Below are 18764 nucleotides of genomic sequence, written 5' to 3' on the forward strand. Positions count from 1 at the left end.
AGCAGAAGGCATTCAGGATTATGAAGCACACTGGTGGCAAAAGTGCTGGGGAGCCTAGACTGGCTAGCATTTTAACCTGGGGGCTAAACATTTAAGTTATGGTTAGTTGTGATTTTGGTTGTGGCTAGCTATCCGTAACGGTTTTAGATACACACAGTAAGAAATGAGGTACTACAGCTCTAATGCTTGCTGGTCTTCGGGTGTCTATTTTCTCCTAAACTCTGTACAGAATTATCATGTTGCCCACACCCAAAAGCATGGAGCACAATTTATTGTCCATGTAGGACACAACCACACTGAGGCACTTCCTTTAGTAAAATAACATAAAACACCTCCTCTCGCACTGAGCTGCAGACTTATTCACTGCTTGCTTTCCAAGGGACCTTCAAAAGGTATTACAGTCAGCCATCAGTAAGCAAAATGGGCCTAAACATTTTTAAAAGCTCGTTACACAAATGCATAATGTCACTGCCTTGGATCATAGCCCAAGGGCACCGAGGAATGACTTCCATTCGGAAACCCATTTAGCACTAAACGTCAATGAAGAACTGCAGAAGGGAACGGCTGTCAAGAGCCACTTTGGCTCTATGCTCACAAGAAACGACACACGGACGCGAAGTGAAGCGTCCGGCGCCCGCAGACCGCTGCGGAACGCCGCATCCGAAGGAGCGTGAGCCGGGGCCTCCGCCGCAAGGGCTGCACTCCCCGGACCCGGGTGTACCCCAGTCCCCTGGACCCGCCGCCTGCTCTACTCGGGGCCGCCGTCTCCAGCCGCCCCTGTCCCGCAGGGCCCATGGTGGCCCGCTCCGCCTGCCGTGGGGCTCCCAGGAGCAGCCGCCGCGGCGGTCACGGGCAGGCGGCAGCGGGTTGGCTGCCCGGAGGAAACGCGCTGTCCAGCCCAAGAGGCTCTACGTGGCCACCTCCCGGCAGCGGCATCCCACAAAGCTGCCTCAGGGCCCCGCTCGCTCCCGCTGCTTCCCTCCGCACTCACTGGCGGGCCTGCCTCGCCCCAGGGCACCGCCACCCTCCTCTCCGGGCCGCCGGCCCCCCCCTCCCCTCCCCCCGCTGCGGTGGGCTGTGCCACGGCTCGGCCGCGCCCCACAGCCCCGCCCGGCCCACGGTGTCCGCGGGGGGGCGCTGCGGTGGCGGCGGGCGCGGCCGCTTCCCTGGCGGGGCAGGGCAGGGCACGGCACGGCACGGCACGGCACGGAAGGGCGAGGCGCTCGCAGGCGGTGGGGAGTCGAGTGGAGGCGACGTCCGCCCCTGGGCGCGGAGAGAGCAGCTACCTGTGGCATGGGAGAAGTGAGTATTGTCTTTTCTCCGTCTTGTTCGCGGGGTTGTGCCCCAGCTTGCTCTCAGCTGCCGCTCGCGGGTCCCCCGACCCCTCCTAGCCTGGGAGGGCGGCTGGAGCACTGAGTAAAAGTAGGTGATGTGTTCGATTGAATCCCTTTTTTTCTATTGCTTTTCTCATCCCCATCGCCGCATCGTTGTGTGGCACCTGTTTGGTTTGGTTTGTTTGCTTGGGTTGGTTGGTTGCTTGTTTTAAAAGTGGCATTAGATGCTGGGTAGCTGCTTTGCCGGCAAGCCCCAGGTTCTCCTGGTATCCAGCTTGTTCAGTTCCCCCCATACACCCACCCAGGAAAAAATAATCTCTCTCCAAGCTGCGTCCGAGGTCCCACTTGGTATCTCTGAGGCAACAAAGCAAACGAGTTCTTAATTTGCTGTGAAAGAGAGTCTGCAGCTGCGGAGGTGGAGCAGGTTGAGATCTAGATGGGAGATTTTCCTCTGTGCCGTCGGGTCTCCGTGGTTGCAAAGCAGGGGTGACCACATCTGTAGGAAAGATGGAAGAAGCTCACAGAGGAGAGCGCAACAGGAAGAACAGTGTGTGCTCATCTCGGGCAACCTGAATTCCCGGGTTTCTGTGTAGAAAATAAAAGCATGACACATTAATCGTTCTTAGGTGCTTGGTTACAGTAACTCTAAGCTTCTCACATCCCATCTTGTACTCTGGGTAGAGCAGTTATTTGTTTTATCCAGGTTGTTTTGTTGTGACTTTTATACAAAGAATAGTAATTTAGAAAAACACACTTTGTGCTTTCCACGTCAATGGTACTGCTTCAACCTCATAAAAACCTTGGTAGGAAAACGAATTATGGGAGCAATCCTTCATACAAAATTACGTGGTTGTTTTATGAAAAGTGGGAAGGTTTCAGAAAACTTAATTTCATTACACTTTTCCCCTACTTGTGTAAAGTCTGATTTTGCTGTTTCACTTGAGGACTCCAATCTATGTAATGTTTCTTTGTTACCCAAACATCTCTTTGTTTCTGGAGTATATTAGTTTGAGTGGGGTGCAAAAAAGCAAAATTAAGTAGTGGAAGGTAAAATTTGGTATCTTTTTTTTTTTTCCCAGCTGAACTTGTTTTAGAGCAAATCTGTGTGTGGGAGTTAGCAACAACAACAAAACCAAAACAAAACCCACCCCATGATAAAATTCCTTGGTATTTTGTAGGATGAATTACTGTAATGACATATCTACCATTTAATGCACAGTACCACACAAGTATTGAGATGTGAATTTTCATATGGGGTGAAAGCAGTTCTGACGCTGTCATTTGCCTGTCACTACTGTGTGTGTGTGGGGAAATGTCTTCTAGCTTCTCAGTGGACTGAAAATCTACTTTTTATTAGAATCTGATTGGTTCCTGTGGTGTTGTTGTTTGCCAAATGGAACTGTTGCAGGCAATTAGGAAGAACCCAATCTGTGTGTTGGCTCTCTGATCTCTGCAAGAAACACAGCGGCTCCTTGGCCAGTCCTGATGGAAAAGGGTGTGTCAGGATGGGAAGCAGAGCTCTGCTGTGTGCCTCACACACTGAGGGGCAGGGCGGTCGGAGGGCTGCGCAGGCTGCTGCAAGATTGCCAAGGGCTAGGTTGGCTATCGGCCAGTCCAAGGGGTTTAATGTCATCTTCACCCACACTCCAACCCCATCACCTGTCATGGTTAAGGATTCAAGAGGACATTTTCATCTAGGACCTTGTTTTTTATTTATTTCTTGCACACACACACACACATACATATTAAATACTGTGTTTTTTAAGTGGTCTTCTAAAAATTTATTTACCTGAAGTTTTTACCAAGACAGATTTGATGGAAATATAAGATGTGGATAAATCTTAGGCGTTCACTGATACTTTTATATTATTTGTAAGAGACACAAAAGCAAACATTGCCCCTTTCATGTTTAAAAAAAATATCCAGTGTTTGCAGCTGAAACTCAACAGAGAAATGGAAAGGAGTGAAGCAGGTTGTTGATATTTAAAATTAGACACATTAAAGTAAATGCAAAGTCAGATAAATAGTATGAGACATGAACAAATTCCTGGGCTTTTACACAGATTCTGTTAATCTGAGTTGTTATTACCAGCAAAACAGTATTGATATGGACAGTTTTTACCTTCAATACTTTATTTAGATCTCATTTCTTTTGTTTGAGGCAAAGATGAAGCTTTGATGCAATGCTGAAAAGATAAAGACTTTGTTTTTCTTCATGTAAGCAAATCTAATTTATTAATACGTATGTGTTAAGCAGTGATAGCATGTAGAAGATGTTCCACCTTATTCAGGTCCAAGAAACAAACTATCCCAGGACCAATCCTTTAGGCACATATGTCCTCATTTAATTTTTTTATAAGGGCACTAAATTGGATGCCTTCTGCAGCACGTCCTTCGGGACTGCGTGTGTGCGTGCAGTCCAGAACACATGGAGAGAAAGCTGGTGTAATTTAATCTTCAGAAAGATTCTTCCCTCCTGTTGAAATAAATACATCCTCATCCTGGGCTGAGTTTACAATTTATCAATAATAATCACAGATGTCATGCTCCTTAGAGAGAGTTGAGTCATTCTCAACATTGAGTGGTTGTGCTGGTTGAAGCACTTGTGTCCAAAGCCCATTGATCTGTTGCCAGGGAAGTTTCTCATTAATTGTCTTGTTCCTCTTGTTAAGGTTTTTGTCACTGTTAACTGGTTGTTTTCCAGATAGGAGATAAACCCTTTCTCACATTTCTAAATACAGGTTGCATTTTCCCATGCAGTGTCATAGATTCAGTGTAAATAGTTTTTTTTACAGTCTTGGAAAAAATTCAGTAGGAAAGCAGAAGTTTAAAAGAAAAATTAAATTATCCTGCATGCAGTTGCTGCATTCTGGAAAAGAGAAAAACAAAACCCACAACATAATTTGAATATATTTTCACATGTGAGCAGGAAGTTCAACAGAGTTATTTCCATAGGAGTTCTGTTAAGTTCTGTGTCGAGTTTGGACTCTTTGTTTGGAAGTCATGCTATAAAATTTTCTTGTCTTGAGTTCAACAAAGTTAAGTGAGGGGAAAATAACAACAATGCTCCAGCAAGCCTCTGGGAGCATGCATTTTCATGACAGATATTAAATGAGAGTTCCACCTCCACCTACATGTTTAGTTGATCCTCTTGTGTTAGTTACAGTTGACAAGATTATTAATGTATAGATCCAACTTATTTTTTTCAGACTGAAATGGTATTTTTCTCAAGTGATGCATTTGCAGAATCGTTATCCAGTGTTATCCTGAACTTTTGGATGTGAAATTCTTGTTTAAAAAAAGTAATATCTTAGGGTGGCCCAAGTAGCCAAAAAACATAAGGTGTCCCTCTGTGCCCTTGCAGTGTTACCTGCTTCTGCAGATGGGCTGGAGCATGTATTCTCTAGTAGCTGTTCTTGCATCTGTAGGCTAGCAGTGCTGGGGTGCCATAGGGACTGGTACTATGCCCATGGTACTTGCCAGGCTGTAGAGTGCTGATGGTGTTTGTGCTTGACCCAAAGCAGCAGCAGGCAGGCTGTCTCTAGTTTTTATCAGTCTTGTGAGAACTCCTGAGAGACCACCAAGTCTTGCTGCCTGAGTTCCTGGAAAAAGCTGGGCAAGCCCTTTGCATCTGGCTCACTGGCTTTGTGTCTGGACTACTATGATTTACTGTACAGATCATCCTGATATGAAAATGAGTAAATACAGTGAAAAGATACTGTAGAAGAAAGATAACCAAATAACATACACAGTCTTGAAACTCACATTGATCTTACGTTAAAGTGCATGTAACTTAGCTTTTATAGTTTTATAGATACCCATTTACTTTGCTACAGTGTTGCTGAAAAGGGTTGTTTTTTCCTTGTGCCTTAAGTATGCGATTTTAAATACTTCTGTGCTCATTAATATATCTCTAGGTTTCCTGAATGTATAATACACGTCTTAGAATATTTACAACATGCCTGACAAGTGTTTTGCCCAAATATTTTTACTCTGCATAAATAATTTCTAAATCACTGGATAAGCTATTTGCATAAAGGCTGCATGCCCTTCCTACTGCATTTGCTGCATTTCTTGTAATTCTGTTAGTAATTCTCGACTGTTTTACACCTCATCCTTCTTACCATAGCCACCCTTGTGTCTCCTCTCTTCCCTTCTTTTATTCTCCTGCCTCCACCCCTGGTGGCCATTGCACTCCAGGGCTAGACGCGGTTGTGCAGCTCTCATGCTGGCAGTCTAACTGCATGTGTAGAGGAACTGTTTGATACTTGAAGGGACAGCAGGCAGGAAGGAGCTTTTTGCTTCTGGTACCCAAATGCTTAGTTAATGTGTGTATGCTTCTTGGCCATCTGGCTTGATCAACAGGCACTCAAATTCTTTGTAATAGTGAGAAACGTGCCTCCTGAGCAGCTAGTTAGCCAGTGAAGAAGTGTTTGTTTTGGAGGTCTGCCTCTTAGTAGGAAATTAAGCTTCTGTGCCCTAAATCCATCAGTGGCTTCTGTGGTACCTGCTGCTTGGGTGCTGCATGTTTTCTTGGCATTGACATTGTGGTTGGCTAGCAAGTGGTGTGTTTTTCTGTGCTGTTCAGCCCTTGTATCTTGATCCTGATTCTATCTGGAAACACTTCTCATGCAGCGAGGTTTATATTCAAGCAGAAAACCTCAGAGGAATTGAAATAAAGTTAGCGATTTGAAGATACACCATACCTTTAGTTTTTAACATGTATAGCCAGATTAATTGGTACAGAGGTAGCTACACAGTGTGTAGCTACAACGTGTTTGAAAAACAACCTTCTGGTTTGCTGCAAGTGCTGCTGGATTTATTTATCTGGCACACAGCTGGTTTAATTTTTTTATTCCCACCCCAAGATGGGGGGGGCGTTGCTGGGGGAAGGGGAAGGTCATTATTTAGGAGCTGAGATTACTGAATTACTGGGAAGAGTACTTGTAGTCTTGGTTGTCTTTAAATACATACAGCACAACTAAGGCAAGAGGAAGGAGAGAGCGGGGCTTTAAAAACAGTCACAGGGAGGTGATGCTTACTGAGGAAAATTGTATGTGGAGACACTGCTTAGGTAAACATATCGATAGGAGGAGCAGTGGGGATAGAGGAACTTCATATTTGGAGTCATCTCTTGTTAAGGGTGCCACGAAGGTGCTGCCTGCCGTACCAACGCATCAAAACCTGAAAGGTCTTCATTTAAAACAGAGACCCGAGGTTCAGCACAGGGGGACCTTGTCTAGGAATAAAGCTCCTTGATGGGTAGGAGAGAGATTTTCATGGTGTAATCTTTTTTTCTCTTCTCTTCTATCCCTGTAAAAATTTCCTTTCATGTTACACTGCTTGGGACTTGCACTCCGGGTTTCATGCAGAGCAGTGGTGGTGATGGTTTGTGTTGAGCTTCAGCTGATTTCACAGTGTGTCTTAAGAGGCCTCTGTCTGCAGTCAGTCCTGTCACTGTTGGGTTCAAAATTCTTTACCAAGACAGCCTGTGTTTCTTCTGTAGCCTGTGCATGAGATTTCAAAGGACTTATCTATAGCTAATAGTGGACCATTGTGTTAGAAAATTTTGAGCTATATACTTTATATTAAATTTCCTAAGAAAAATATGTTAATTAATTTACATTTAGATTCAGTAATAGATCCTAATTCTCAGAAGCTTGTTTTTCTGTTTCCAGGCTGATGTATCTTTAAGAAGGATTTACTATATTTTCCTATATTAGGGAGTATATAGCTCTTTTTGCAAACAGAGATCTCTACTTGCTCTGATGTTATTAATTTTATTAATAACATGATCCTCAGTTTTATGTAGGAAAAGATATTTCAAAATTAAAACAATGCCTTGGAAAACTTTTGAAGAATATATAAGTAAGTAAAAACAGTGATAATTATTATGTTTTTTTTACCTCTGTAATCTTAAAGACTCAAGTATGTCCTTCAAGTGATGTATCAACTTGCAGATTGTCATGGAGAAGATGCAATTTAAAGCTTTCAGGGTGTAGATACTTGTGGTTAATACTTAATGATGCTTCATGTTTAATGGTATTTTGTAGCAGTTTCCGTGGCTTAAAAAGATTTTGTTAATTAGATTTAATAAATTGAATGAAAGAAAAGTCCATTTGTTTGGAGCACCAAATAGCCGTGATCGCCTACTTAGTCTTTCTTTCCTTCACTCTCCTTCTGTCTCCCAATCCCTGGGGGCATATTTTATTTTCATCTTGCTGCATCTTTGTCCTTTTACTGAATTCAAGCAGAGTTCTTTCCTTCCATGTAGTGATGATGTTCTACTTCATGGATGATGGAAAGGAATAAAATAATGACTTCCAGAGGCTTTGTTGCACTAAGTAAATAGAGATTGGGTTTGTGATGATCTACACTTATGAGCGAAAGTATGTGTGTTTATTTCATTTCTAAATAAAATCTCGTTAGGGATAAGACGCATACTGTTTTTTAGAAAACATGTGCACCAGTATATCTGCAATGGTAATTTAGAGAAGTCCAAAAGCATAAAATGGACTGTGGTGAGGCACTAGGAAACTGTTTCTTGTTTCTAGAAAGTTGATTCAGCTCTTGACAAAACCTTCAGACACTCATTTTCCAAGAAGTTTTCTGTTGTGAAAAGAGTACAGGAATTATCATAGCCTTGCGCTTTTCCATCTTTCTGCTTTGTGGATTCCAGAAGTTTTCCAGAGCCTTTCAGAAATACTGCTTTTCTACATTGCTGTAAATGATGCCTTTCCCGTTGCATAATGCTTTACTTTTTGTGGATTTCTTTGAGTTGGACACAGGGCCAAATGGACCATGGTCACACAAGATTCAAACAATCGCCTAAGAATGTAAAGGCATGCAGAGGGTGAGAGTGTTTCTATTAATCTAAAAAATGGGTTTGACGACTCTAAAATGACAAATTACAGGAATTACTTTAAAATAGTACTGCATGGATATGCTGAACAATTATCTCATCTCATCATTTTGCTGAGGGACATAGATACAGAATTAGGGTGTTCTGCACTGAAGCCAAAGTACGTCTGTCCTAGAAGTGAATCTTGAGTTTTTATAAGCATTTTTTAGGGTTTTTGTTTTGTGTGAGGATTTGGGGTGGTTTGTGTGGGTGTGTTGCTGGTTAGTTGGTTGATTTTCTACAGCTTCCATGCCACAGCTTTCAGTGTAAGAAAAAAGTAATAAGATTTCAAATTCCTGGGGGAATGATGACTGGTTTTTGGTTTTAGAGAAGTGGTTGACGGTGTGGCAGCTGTTCACAGAGGCAGATAAAACAGAAGGCAAATAGCGTCAAACATAAGCATCAGAACAGCAATTCCCATTCTTTTAAGCAAATGCAATCATTTCTAGGGCCAAACACAGGTGTATTTTGTGTTTAAGAGCACTGATATATTTTTCTGTTTCTCAAGCTTTTACATTGTTAAAACTTTTCTGTTAAAACTCTAGAAGCTGAACAAGGGTACTTGACAAGGATGCTAGTTGCTGCTCCATTTGTGTTTGTTGTTTACAAAGATTCTAGTTCAGTTCAAATGGAAATAATAAAGAATGACCCTTTAAGGTTTTCTGTTTATAATCTGCCCCTGGTCAGTCAGATTGAGGACAGGGTTCCTTGCATCTTTGGACAAATGTGTCAGTGACTGTAGCTTGGTACTTTGTAAGTAATTTAAGAAATGTACATTTGTTTACCAGCAAATGAGCTACTTGCAAAATCTGTAGCCCTTTTTCATGGTTTGCATTATGGTGATGTGTCTCATAGGTATCTTTTAGGGGCAGATGGGTGTTTAATGATTAAAGAAGTCTCTGGTAACTGATTTTCTAAAAGTGGTATTGTTTCAGTGCCATTTTTCTAGTTTCTCACGCAGGGTGAATTTTATGGTTCTTTTCTAAATATTATAACATTCCATTTATACTGGTTCTTTACTCACTTTTAATGTTAGAAAGTTGCATATGAATTTGAAGATACTCACAGGTTTGGGTTTTGTTTTGTTTTGTTTGTGTTTTTAAGCTCCTAGAGCTGTTTTTTGGCTGAGCTGTAAAAAACACACAAAAAAAGAGACAGATGTGCACTTCCATCTCTTCTGGAGTTCTAAGAGAAGCAAGGGAGTGAGGGGGAAGGAATGCAGGTGCAGACTAATAGAATATTCCTCTTGCCTGATGAATACATGATTAAATTATTTATTCCCGCTGTATGACTGGGAAGGAAGGAACAAGGAAGGTTTTGAAGCTCTGTGTCATTCCACAGTGCTGGTAAAAGTGCAAAGGCTCTGAAGCTCTGGTCTGAAACAGCTGCTTGCTTTTCTTCCTGAAAATGATGGTGAATTATGTTTAAAAAAAAAAAAAGGTTGTTTTTTTCTTAACCAGCTGCTGTACTTTGTGTAGTGCTTTTTTAATTGAAAAAACGTTTTCTGTAAATGTCTTGCGGTTTCTTTTTACTTGAATTGCTGTTGTGCAGTATAATCTCTGCTTTCTGCAACCAGGTAGCACTTCGGGGCAAAGACTTCCTTGTTTCTAGGGAACTGTACTACTGCATACATAGTAAAAAACACTGTGTGCCTTCATCAAGGAAAAATAGATTAGTCCATATGTACCTAACAATATATTAGTCCATACACCATATTAGTTATAGCATATTACATATGCTGAACCTTTTACCTTACCAGTAATCCTTCACCTGGAATATCATTTTAGCTTTCTCTAAATGATTTTTTTAAAGGCACTTTGTAATACAGCCTTCATTTCATTTGCAAATCTGAGTTGGAAGTTGTGCCCTATATGCTTATGCTGCAGGTGTGTTTTCAATGATTTGCTTGTAGGTTGCTTCTATTCCTCTGGTGCTTTATGCTGCAAAGTAAATGAATAACAGATATAATTTCTGGATCTGTTCCTAATGGCTCTAGATTTGATAAAGAATACTGATAACTGTCAGAGAAATCAATTTTGAGGATTTCCTGTGCTGATCATGCTGTGTTAATGGAAGTGGGACTGTGAAGTGCTTATGTGTGTGAGGTGGGGCCTGTAATGATCAAAAGGTTATTTACCTCTCTATATTGGAGATAGGGACATCTTTCAGGCAGGGACAGGCAGACAGGCCTGTCATCGTAGACAAATGGGGACAGTTTTCACTGGCTCATGTTGCTCAAAGCTCCATTCAACTTGACTTGCACCACAGCAGTGCCCAGGTGGGCTTGTTCAGACAAGTTGTGAATCGCTGGGGGATAAGGCAGGGGGAATTGGTGTTTACAATCCTGTAGATGATTCTGTGACTTCTAGTAGGTATTACTGGAAGACACATTTCTATGTGCTTTCATTTCTACCAAGTATCAGGCCCTGATAATACAGTGTGAACTTGGCAGAGATTTTTTTTTAATGTAGTCACAGCTGATACAATAATTGCAAACATTTTGAAAATTTCACAATTTATCAAAAACCAGGTCAATAGACTTTGTCTTCTTAGTCTTAATCATGTTTGGGTAAATATGGGTAACTATCATACTAGTACAAGGGGAAAAAGATGATTTCCTTTTGAATTTATTATCTGTTGTCAATGACCAGAAGAGTGGGTTGCATCAGAATACTACATTTGTCTTTGTCTGCAGATTATCATCATTATAGCTCATAGAGATTGATCCTTTACTTGCTGATCTTCAAGAATCTTGTATACTTAATTGCTGAAAGTTGTTTCTCATTGCACATAGCAGTAACATCCTTTAAACTGGGCTCTGAATCAGGTAAATTGATTGCAGAATGTATTTCCTTGGTTTGATTCTAATATTCTTAATAGTACTGTTTCATTAATAGCTATCAACATTTCAATATTTTCCAACAACCCAATGTGGTGTAGTATTTTACTGCTGTCTCTTACTCATGTGTCAGCTGGCAATCAGTATCAGTCAGCGCAACCTTGATTTTGAACCTCTAAATTTGAATATGGAAAGCATTAACATTTTCAGTGGAAATAAAATGCTTATGAAATGAAATTACTATTCCAGATTTACGTTTCCTTTTTCATTCTGCTAATTTTATTTTGTTTTACAGGATACTGTTGTATCTGGGTTTTGTCCATCGTTTCCCCTGTGGGTGCAAGGGTAGCATTAACTTTAGGGTTTTGGTTTTGGTTACTTCATCTAATCCAGTTTTTTGTTACAAAGTGAGTAAATAACAGAAGTAAATAAAAACATGTGTTTCCACCTGTCCTTTGGGGTCTTCAGTGCTGTGGGCTTTGTATGGTTTTGTGCAAGTTGTGGAAGGTTCCTGTTGTATTCTTGACAGCTGCTTGTACTGTCTGATAAATTCTAATGCAGACTTGTCTCACAACATAGACCCAAATAATATAGAAAGTCGGGAAGAAAAAGGGATGAGGGAGAACAAATACTTCAGAAAATATAAAGACTTTTTGATTCAAGCCCCAAAGAAAACTACTGTCAAAGCTGCCTTGAAGTTCCATTGTTCTGGTCTATGATCATTTGAATGTCTGAAAATGCCTGATGAAGATTGAGAGAATTAACACTGTTTACAGAAAAGGCTCTGGTCGTAGGAAAAAATTCTCTTTTTAAAGGAACTACATCCCAGAACAAAACTGCACAAAACAGGCAGAGTGTAAGAAATGCAGGGCTTATTTATATGTGAAGGAGACCTGTGGTCTCCTGGAGTAATGGTTGGACTTGATGACCTTAAAGGTCTTTTCCAACCTAGTTGATTCTATGGTTCTGTGGTCCTAGTTTCACCATTGTGGGGGTTGGAATGTATTGAAACTGTCGGAGACCATGGGAAGGAGAAACTACAGCTGGCAACTAAGAGTGACCATGAGAAGAAGGAACTACAGCAGGCAATTAAGAGTGACCTGTCCCTGACTGGTACTTGGAAGATGTTGGAACTGGCAAGGAACAAGGACATCGGAACTGGAAAGAGGATGTCGATAAGAAAATCAGATAGACCTTTCACCTGATGTAACTGCAAGGCAAACACAGATATGCTTGGCTAATTGCTTGGAAGCATATAAATATCGTGTAATCTTTTCAATAAACGATCCAGCTTGCACTCTGCCTCTGGGTCCATGCCTCCATCCTCACACACCATGACATTTACTTCATATTCAAGCAATCTTTTTTCCAAATTTCTTTCACAATCTTTTCTTCCCTTTGTCTTTTACTTATGATAGAAACAAATTCAGTAGTGAAATAGGCCTATTTGTAAGTGTAGGAAAACCGAAGGAAGTGCTTTATATCTCTTTACTGCAGCCACTGGTGTAATAGTGGAAATAGTTTGGTTAACACTTGAGTTAAAAATAATAACGAAGGGAATTCATGGAGTTTTTTTGATGTATGTTTGTTTTCTTTTTGTTTTTTTTTTCTGTTGTGTTTTGGTTGGTTTTTGGTTTTGTTTGTTTGTTTGTTTGTTTTGGGTTTGTTTTTTTTTTGTAATAAATTTGTCATAAGGAAAAAGGCCATCAGTGCTTCCTTTCATTCCATTACGTCCACTCTAGCAGCTATGCTGTTTGTTATGTTACCATGTTCTGCATGTTCCTGCATCACTGTTCAGCTAGCGTATCTATATTTCTTGTATATATTTTCTGCTTCAGCCAGAGAGGTTTCTTTGAATCTTTAACACATTTTGATTTATCTGTACCCTGCTGGCACCTTGCTTGATGGACATTCTTGTAGATATTCCATAGCTACAGTGTCAAAGAGAAGGCACAATCTTACATTAGTGTTTATATTTATAAAAAGTAGTGGGCTTTGTAAATTCGCAGAAATGTGCATAAATAAGTTTAGTACCACTGTGCTGTATTAATTGAATTGCTCAGGATGGCATATGCAGACGACAGGGTTCATTCCCTTGTATTTAATGTATTTTTGTTTGTAGATCATACTGCTTTTTGACAGTAAAGATGGAGTTGAATGTATCTTTTTGTGATTTTTTTTTTTAATGTATATCATCAGTAATAATAAAATACTGTAGAAAGAGGAGGAAACTGTCTAAATCAGAGTTTGATCAACTGTTCCAGCTTGATAAAAAATTTTAGTGAAGTCAAATTATGAGTTCAGTAGGTTTTGCTTCAGAATACTGATTTAAATTGAAACAATAAATGTTACAATCTGCACAAATAGTTATTTCATGTATTCCATTTTGTCTTATGATTTAGGCTTTTTAAAAAGTTACTTGGTGTATAGACCTGCTAATTCCAAGTTGGTCATTAGTTTCCAGGTTTGGTCTACTGCAGATTCCTGCCTCTTATATGTCAATTTGTGTTCCCACACATCTGTAAATATCTATTTTCTTGTTCAACTATGAAAGCACTTTAATCTTCTGTATAAAAATTATGTAACTGATTAATTACTAAACTGTAACTGAGGCCAGATTGCTATTTCTGCAGAAAAAGCTCGCTACCATTTTTATCTTGGAATGACCTATCTAAATGGATCACCCAGACCTAAATGTCAGATAATGTTCTTTTCAGATGTTACCAATATCCTGGACGCTTCAAAACCTAGGTCATGATAAGGCAGAAGTGTGAATTCAAATTATTTAAACTGAGGCCAAAACCAGATCTTTCTTACAAACAGATTAGTAAACACTTTTGTGTTTGTCTAATATTCTTACTACTTGGCAGTTTTTATATGAACTGCTTTACAAACTTGGGAAATTAACAGTGCTTCAGTTCCTTATGTCATAAATACGTCAGTTTATATAAACAGGTGTAGTGGGTGAGGGGAAAGAAAAAGGGCAGTCTGTGTTGACGATAAAGATTGTGAAGAGTGAACTTCTAGCTGGAAGTAGGTTAGCAAGGCTTTGTCATGAAAATTAAGTGTCTCTTGTGTGTCTGCTTTGGTTGTTATCTCCTCTGACATCACCATCATGGTATCAAGTATTCTAGCATATTTTTTCTTTTTCCTTCTTGGGCTCTCATGTTCAGTGGGACCAAGATAGTGAACTTTGCCAGTGTGGTTGACAGCCTCAAAATCTCTTGTAGCAGCACAGCGCTTCATTTTAGGCTGTTGAACTGAAAGGAATAATTGGTATTGAGCTCTCATCTCAATTTTAAAGGCTTATTCTGCTTCTGTGGCTTCTTAATGGATGTCATGAGTAAACAGGGTTTTTTTTTCTGATATGTATGAAAGTTCAGTAATATACTGGAGGTGCTAAATCCCTTTGAACCTGATAGGTGAACCTCTTCAAGAAGAATATCCTGCCACACATCCCTGTGATGATGTATGCTGATGCAATTTTCCATTTTCAGGGTGTTTGCACAAAGACATAGAATGGATTTGGGAATTTTCCCGCCCGTATCACTATAGCCCAAGCCAGGTTTTACTGATAGCCCCCAGCCTGTATCCATTTGCACAAGAGCAGCTGAGTCTGGCTAGGAAATTAGACAGGCACAAAAAGTAGACTCAGATTACACTAATGAGCCCATTAAATGAGGCACAGGGAGTCTGTCTGGCCAGAATGAGGAACTGAAAGGGGTCTGGCTGTACTTGCTTTACGACTTTTGCTTCTGTAGCCAGTTTTCAGTTTCTGTATCCTTATGGGGTGGTGGTAGGAAGGTAGTTGCGTTTTTCTTTCCCTCCTCTGATGTATTCTCTTATTTGCAAAAGGAAAAAAAAATAATCTTTAGAAACATTTGAGGGAAAAAAACCTGATGCAATTGATGTTTGCAGGCTATAAAGCTCATGACAAAGCACATTTGCTTTCTAAAATCTTTCAAGTGATATGTCTATTCAGTTATGGTCTCTGACAGTGTCCCTGTATGTTTTAAGGATTTGAAAACAAAATTTTTTACTGTTTCAAATCCAGACAAACATTGGTTTGGGTTCTTCAGTGTGTTATTAACTTGTTTCTTGGTAATTTTTGTTACATTGTCTCTTGTTTGTTTTGTAAAAATCATTATTATTATTCAAGAGGACTTTCCTAATATTAAAAAATCTTCTGTTTTTTAAACCTTGATTTGGCATAGCTTAAAGAGTACATTTTCTTTCAGCTCCTAATTCATTTTCACAGTATCACAGTATGCTAGAGATTGGAAGGGACCTCGAAAGATCATCTAGTCCAATCCCCCTGCCGGAGCAGGAACACCTAGATAATGTTACACAGGAATGTGTCCAGGCGAGTTTTGAATGTCTCCAGGGAAGGAGACTCCACAACCTCCCTGGGCAGCCTGTTCCAGTGTTCCGTCACCCTCACTGAGAAGAAGTTTCTTCTCCAGTTTAAGTGGAACCTCTTGTGATCAAGTTTGTACCCATTACCGCTTGTCCTATCATTGTTTGCCACTGAGTAGAGCCTGGCTCCATCCTCATGACACTCCCCCTTTATATATTTATATACACTAATAAGGTCACCCCTCACTCTCCTCTTCTCCAAACTATAGAGACCCAGCTCCCTCAGTCTTTCCTCATAAGGGAGATGCTCCACTCCCTTAATCATCTTCGCTGCCCTGCGCTGGACTCTCTCTAGCAGGTCCCTGTCCTTCTTGAACTGAGGGGCCCAGAACTGGACACAATATTCTAGATGTGGTCTCACCAGGGCAGAGTAGAGGGGAAGGACGACCTCTCTCGACCTACTAACCACCCCCCTTCTAATACACCCCAGGATGCCATTGGCCTTCTTGGCCACAAGGGCACAGTGTTGGCTCATGGTCATCCTGTCATCCACTAGGACCCCCAGGTCCCTCTCCCCTACACTGCTCTCTAACAGGTCGTTCCCCAACCTATACTGGAACCTGGGGTAATTTTCGTTGTTCAGAAGGGAAGCTTTCAGCTGCACTTTTGGGGATTTATGCTGATTTGACATAATTTGTTGATGTTGCTTTGCAGTGGTGATATGTATTAGCAATGGCCCAAAACAAGCAGAAAGCCAGAAAGGAGAATTTACGAACAGACCGTCAAAAGCCTGCAGCAAATACTTCAGAGCTCTGCCTGGTAGAACACAAGCTAGACAGCTGGAGGTGCAGGTGGTGCTGAGGGCTAATAGAGAGCTGGTAAAAAAATCCTGGGCTTGGATGAGGTGCAGGCTGGAATATGATGAGTGGAGGATTTACTAAGGCACCTTGGGAGATCCTGGAGAGACCCAGTGGAGGGCATGGGGAAGCAACCTGAAACAGACCCCTTAAACCTACTGAGTTCTTACTGTAGATGATATAAGGTAGGTAACCTTAGCCTCATTTTAAACTGGTGTTTGGACTACCTGACTTCCAAAGGTGCATCCCAAACTATATTTTTCTCTGATTTCTGTAATCTTATTTTATGTAATTGATTATAAATACAATACTAAAACTTTTATCAGAAGTTGACTTTTTTTTTTTTTTTAATCCACTCTTGAAATAAGCTAGATCTTTCTATTGGATATGACATACGTGTTCCCTGCCTGGAAAAACATCATCCAATATTCTTTTTTTTAACTTCCGTGAAATCAGTCATAATTCACAATAATGCTTTCTGCATTAATGGAAGTTTCATTGATGTAAAGTTGGTGTTGGTACAGTCGGTCAGAGGGATCCCAGTACATTGACTTGAATCTGTAAATGGCAGAAGTAAGGACTTCAAGATAATTTTATTTTAAAATAATATTTACAGTAAAGTTATCAGAATGATAACAACACTGACCCATGTATCAGTCTTAAAGTCTAAAACATTTATAGCAAGTGCTACACCTGCATGAGTTTGAATAAATCACTTGGAGATGTTTCTGCAATGTCTGAGTATTGTGTACAAACTTTGAGTAATTACATGGAGCATTCTGATGCACATAGCTAAATACATGACATTTTGAATCTGTGCCTGTAAGAGCTAAATGAAAAACCCTATGTACATTGATGCATACAGTTTCTTGGCTGTGCACAGCGCTCGTGTACTTCGAAATATTGTGTTAGTGTAATTTATTTATTACTGAATTAATAATTATCACTAAATTATGAGGTCTGAACAAATCATGGAGCGGTTCTGATTTGCTGCTGAAGCAGTCTCTCTGGATAGTAAATGAACTTTGAGGGGATATATTTTAATGAATCAGCAGTGGATTCACTGTGAAAATTCTAGCACCTGGCAATACGAAGGCAAAAGATACTCAATTTCTTTCCTTCCTCCCAGTTGTGAATCCTTTAGCTTGCACTGAAAATATCTTCAAAAGGAGGATTGTTTCTTTTTATGGGAGAGAACTTAATCTGAAACTGTTGTTGGGTTGTATGATTTTTCTAGCAAAAGCTTAACATAAGTTATTTCTCTAGAATATATTCAACGTAGAGGAGTTTCATGTCTGTGGTGAGGCTTCTCACAACAGAATGTAGATGTGAAGCCAAATGTTATGTATCTTATCTCCATGTCCATTTTATGTATGGAAAAATGCCTGTGCTTTTCATTAAAGATGTCCTTCTCCAAGCATGCCACTTAAAATGTATTATCCTGGTTTTATATGCAACTGTAATACAAAGCAAATTCACTTCTTGTGAAAGTTACCATTCTACTATTAATTCAGAAAAAAAATGTTGCTTATTGTCTCTAAGTACAAGCTCAGGAGTGTTGCATCCCAACTAGAAAGAAGTGCAGCAGAAGGGCCAGGTGACCTCCTTGGATGGATAAGGAAATGCTGAGGAAAATTTGAAGACAAAAAGAGGCTTATAAAAGGCGGAAGCAAGGACAGGCAGCCTGGGAAGAATACAGGAATGTTGTCTGGGAAGGGAGGGACCAGGTTAGGAAAGCTAAGGCACGGTTGGAATTAAGCTTGGCTAGGGATGTTAAGGACAACAAGAAGGGATTCTAGAGATATGTAGCAAATAAAAGACAGACTAGGGACAGTGTAGGCCCCCTCCAGAAGCTATGAGGAGAACTGGCTACCCTGGGTTTGGAAAAGGCTGAGGTTCTGAATGACTTCTTTGCCTTGGTCTTCACTGGCAAAGGCTCTGACCACACCACCCAAGTCTTGGAAGGCAGATGCAGGGACTGTGAGAATGAAGACCTTGCACCCACTGTAGGAGAGGATCTGGTTCGAGACCATCTTAAGAACCTGAACGTACACAAGTCCATGGGACCTGATGAAATCCATCAGAGGGTCCTGAAGGAGCTGGCAAATGAAGTTGCTAAGCCACTGTCCATCATATTTCAGAAATCATGGCAGTCAGGTGAAGTTCCCAATGACTGGAAGAAGGGAACTACTTTCAAGAAGGGGAAAATGGAAGAAGACCCAGGGAACTACAGACCAGTCAGTCTCACCTCTGTGCCTGGCAAAATCTTGGAGCAGGTTCTCCTGGAAGGCATGCTAAGGCACATGAAAAACAACGAGATGACAGCCAGCATGGCTTCAGTAAGGGGAAATCCTGCCTGACCAATTTAGTGGCCTTTTATGATGGGGCTACAGAACTGATGGACAGGGGTAGAGCAGCTGATGTCATCTACCTGGACCTGTGCAAAGAGTTTGACACTGTCCCACATGACATCCTTG

General features: G+C 40.7%; 1 protein-coding gene across 1 annotated transcript in view; it reads left to right on the forward strand.

Moving 5' to 3' along the window:
• Positions 1 to 1206: 1206 nt before the first annotated feature.
• LOC134156585 (sodium channel protein type 2 subunit alpha-like) overlaps positions 1207 to 18764 on the forward strand; it is a 71250-nt gene continuing 53692 nt past the window's right edge. Inside the window, exon 1 of the mRNA XM_062604738.1 lies at positions 1207 to 1302. The gene's annotated coding sequence lies outside the window, so the exon portion shown is untranslated. The remainder of the gene's footprint in view (positions 1303 to 18764) is intronic.

The sequence above is a fragment of the Pezoporus occidentalis genome, unplaced genomic scaffold (genome assembly GCF_034315485.1).
Source record: "Pezoporus occidentalis ecotype Australia unplaced genomic scaffold, CSIRO_AGI_Poc_V1 ctg88, whole genome shotgun sequence".
NCBI lineage: Eukaryota > Metazoa > Chordata > Aves > Psittaciformes > Psittacidae > Pezoporus > Pezoporus occidentalis.